Consider the following 3,682-nt stretch of genomic DNA (forward strand, 5'->3'; position numbering starts at 1 on the left):
GAATCTGAGGATATCAATTATGCCAGGATCGACTGAACCGTGTGTCCGCCATTTTGAAATGTGGCATTAATTGCAATATATTTTAAACCATTTGACATATCTGCACAAAAATCACTAAGCATCATAAACACAATGTCCTGAAGGTACCTCGGAAGTTTGAAGACAGCGCCACCTACTGTTTCAGAGATACAACAATTCTTACAAAAACAGTCATCACTTCTGAAAACATTGTCCAAACTACAACATTACCAAACTCCTCAGTGGCGCAACATGTTGGGTGACTAACACTTGACCTGGAGGTAGTGGGTTCGAGTCCCATGTGGTGCAAGTTCATTAAATTTTGCAAGCTGTGTAAAGCAAAAGGCTAAAGCTTTAAAAAAAATCTAATTTGGTGTGTCACAAGTGTTTGACCATGTGAATTTTTAAAAGTTGTTTAAAAGTTTCAAATTAAATCCAAATAAGCCAATCATTATTAGGCAAAAGGGCAGTACAGAACTGAAGAATGGTAAAGTGTGGAAGTGCAGTAGAGTGGTTGGGTGGAAAGCATGCTAAGTTTGGTGAGTTTAAGCCCTTAACCGTCACCCGTCTGCTCTTGATCTCTATAAAACTAAAACTAAAACTAAAGCTAAACTATATAAAAACTAAGTATAAATGTATTTACAAAATAAAAACGAAGTTAAAACAAACAAAATCGTTAATGAAACTAATTAAAATGAAATTTGAAAACTCTATTAAAATAAAAGCAATTAAAAAGCTAAGGGGTTAAAAGCATCTAAGTAAAATCCAACCTTGACACAAGCCAAAGCAGCCACAAAGGCTTGGCCCCTTAATCGCTGCTAGCAGCTATATTTACAGATTGTTTTTGTAATTTATGTCAATGTGTAAGTAATTTAAAACAGAAAACAGAAAAAAATACTGTAAAAAATACAATATTTTTTTGTATAGAAAAATTAGAATTCCTGGAGTTTGTCATTAATGGAATAATTCTTAAAATAACAATTTTAATTAATTTACAGATATTGTTTGTAATTTTACAAAGTTTTTAACATAATACAAAAAAATACGTAAAAATGTCCTGTATAAAAAAGAAAAAAATACTGTAATATATATGCGCATATATCCTCATATAGGTTCTTTCCGTGGGGGTCTGATGATGTTTGTGTGCCGCGGTTATAAGTTTTGAGCCACCGTTCAGTCTGTATTTAACAGTGCGATGAGGCTTGCTGCGCCGAGTCCAAAGCAATCAATCACAGAACACGAAAGAAGCTTTTGTATCTTTGTCAAGAAAAAAAAAATAGCTTTTTGAAAGCGCTCTGCGAGGTGGATAAATTTGAAAATGCAGTTTATATGCTAGTCATATAAAGCTACTTGCTTCTGGCAGCTATGACTGTGTCAGTGTTCTGTTTGTGCAACCTGACTGGCACTGATAATTGTCACAGTCATACTGGTTCATATTAGATTACCTGTAATAAATTAGGTGGATTATCTTCAGTGATCATCTCCGCTCTTGTGATGGACGGGTTATACCAGTGTTTCCCAACTCCAGTCCTTGCCCCCTGCATATTTTGTATGTATCTCTTATTAGCGAGGTTAAGAATCTGCTGTGGAGCTTTTAGATCTTCTCCAGTAGCGGTGTTGCAGGTGGAGATGGGAGAGATGCCTTTGGTAATCAGGTGGCAACAACTTAAAATGGCTTACTGGGTATCAGTAAAAGGACAGAGGAGTAGTCATCCTGTAAAAGAAGTCCTTAAGAATTGTTGGGAGTATGAATATGCACATGTAGCCAGTTTTGGGTGGGAGGCTAATGATGAAGCAAAGAAGAGTGGAATCGATGATTATGAAATAAGTCCAACAGTAGCCATATCAGCTATATCTCCCTGGTTTTTCCAGATGCCTTCAGTTAATTTGCAATTACTGGAAGAAATTAACAATCATCAAAGAGGGATATCAAAAGATTTGTTGGTGAATCAGTATTTAGATCAAGAGTATCAGAACTGTATTTAAATATATACTGATGGTTCAAAAGATCTGGAATCTGGGAATACAGCTGCAGCTGTAGTTATTCCAGAATTGAATTATAAAATAAGTAAAAGAACATCTAACTTTTTATCTGTTTATTCCTCTCTTCAATGGGTAGAAGAGGTTCCTTTAGATCAAGTTGTTATCTGTTCTGACTCTTTATCGAGTCTTGTTAGTTTAAAAAATGGAAAGTCTTACTCAAGACAGGACAATCTAATAGAAATACTCCAAACTCTGTACAGAATTCATCACTTGGGAGTTAAAGTATTCTTTGTATGGATTCCTGCACATGTGGGGGTTGTGGGAAATGAAATAGCAGACGAGATGGCAAAGAAAGCTCTTAAGTGCTCTAGAATAAATGTTAATGTCCCATTGGGGAAATCTGAAATGAAGGGGTTAATTAAAAATATAGTAAAGAAAAGATGGCAAATGATATGGACTCAGGAAGAAAAGGGAAGACATTTGTATGAAATAATTAACGAGGTAGGAAGTATGAGAAAGTTTTGTGGCAAAAGAAGGGATGACACAATAATCTCACGCCTCCGTATTGGGCACACTGCATTAAATCAATCACTTTTTAAAAAATTGGCAAACACGATACAGGTTTGTGCAGTTTATGTGGAAACCCAGAAACAGTCGAGCATGTTCTTCTTAACTGTTATGGTTATAATGAAGAAAGAGCTCAGCTTATGGTGGAAATGAAGAAAGCAGGAATTAAAAAGTTAACATTAAAGAGCTTGCTAGATGGTAAAGTAACAATAACTAAAGTGTTATTTAGAGTATCTAAAAAAAGACCAATTTAATTAGACGAATCTAATTTTTTTTTATTTTATTTTAATTATTATTTTTTTTTGGCTCTCTCTCTGTGCCTGGTTTATCTGTGTATCCCCTTCTATATCACTGCCTCACACTCCACCCCAGTAGGTGGCGGAAATGCACCAAAGCTGGTTTGCCAACCGCCATTAACTCCGAAGAAGAAGAAGAAGATTAGTTTCACTACACTCTCTGTTGTTTAGTTGTGATTCTGTTTAGTTCAGTCTGTTAGAAATGTAGTTTCTGTAAACAGAAAAAATACAGTTTTTTAGTCCGGTCAGTAAATACCTGTAATATTCTCGTCCTCACAGCTGTGACTAAGTTTGAAGCAAGCAGGAATATCTGGAGAAGTATCAGCTGAACTGAGATCTGCTGCTGTGCAGATGTTTGTTAAAGTGGAGAGTGAGGAGAAAACGAGTGAACTAGAAACCTGGAGAAATAAAACAGGAGGAACCAGAACCTTTGAGAATAAAACAGGAGGAACCAGAACATTTGAGAATAAAACAGGAGGAACCAGAACATTTGAGAATAAAACAGGAGGAACCAGAACATTTGAGAATAAAACAGGAACCAGAACCTTTGAGAATAAAACAGGAGGAACCAGAACATTTGAGAATAAAACAGGAGGAACCAGAACCTTTGAGAATAAAACAGGAGGAACCAGAACCTTTGAGAATAAAACAGGAACCAGAACCTTTGAACATAAAACACGAGGAACATGGAGGTTGGTGTTTAATCTTCATTCATCTTTCATGATTGTTTGTGGTACATCAGGCTTTCAAAGCTTTAATAATACTGACAGCAGTTTTAGATTTAGTTAATTGCAATAGAAACTATCTTTAAAGCAGAT

Source organism: Garra rufa, chromosome 4 (assembly GCF_049309525.1).
Source record: "Garra rufa chromosome 4, GarRuf1.0, whole genome shotgun sequence".
In the NCBI taxonomy this organism is placed as follows: domain Eukaryota; kingdom Metazoa; phylum Chordata; class Actinopteri; order Cypriniformes; family Cyprinidae; genus Garra; species Garra rufa.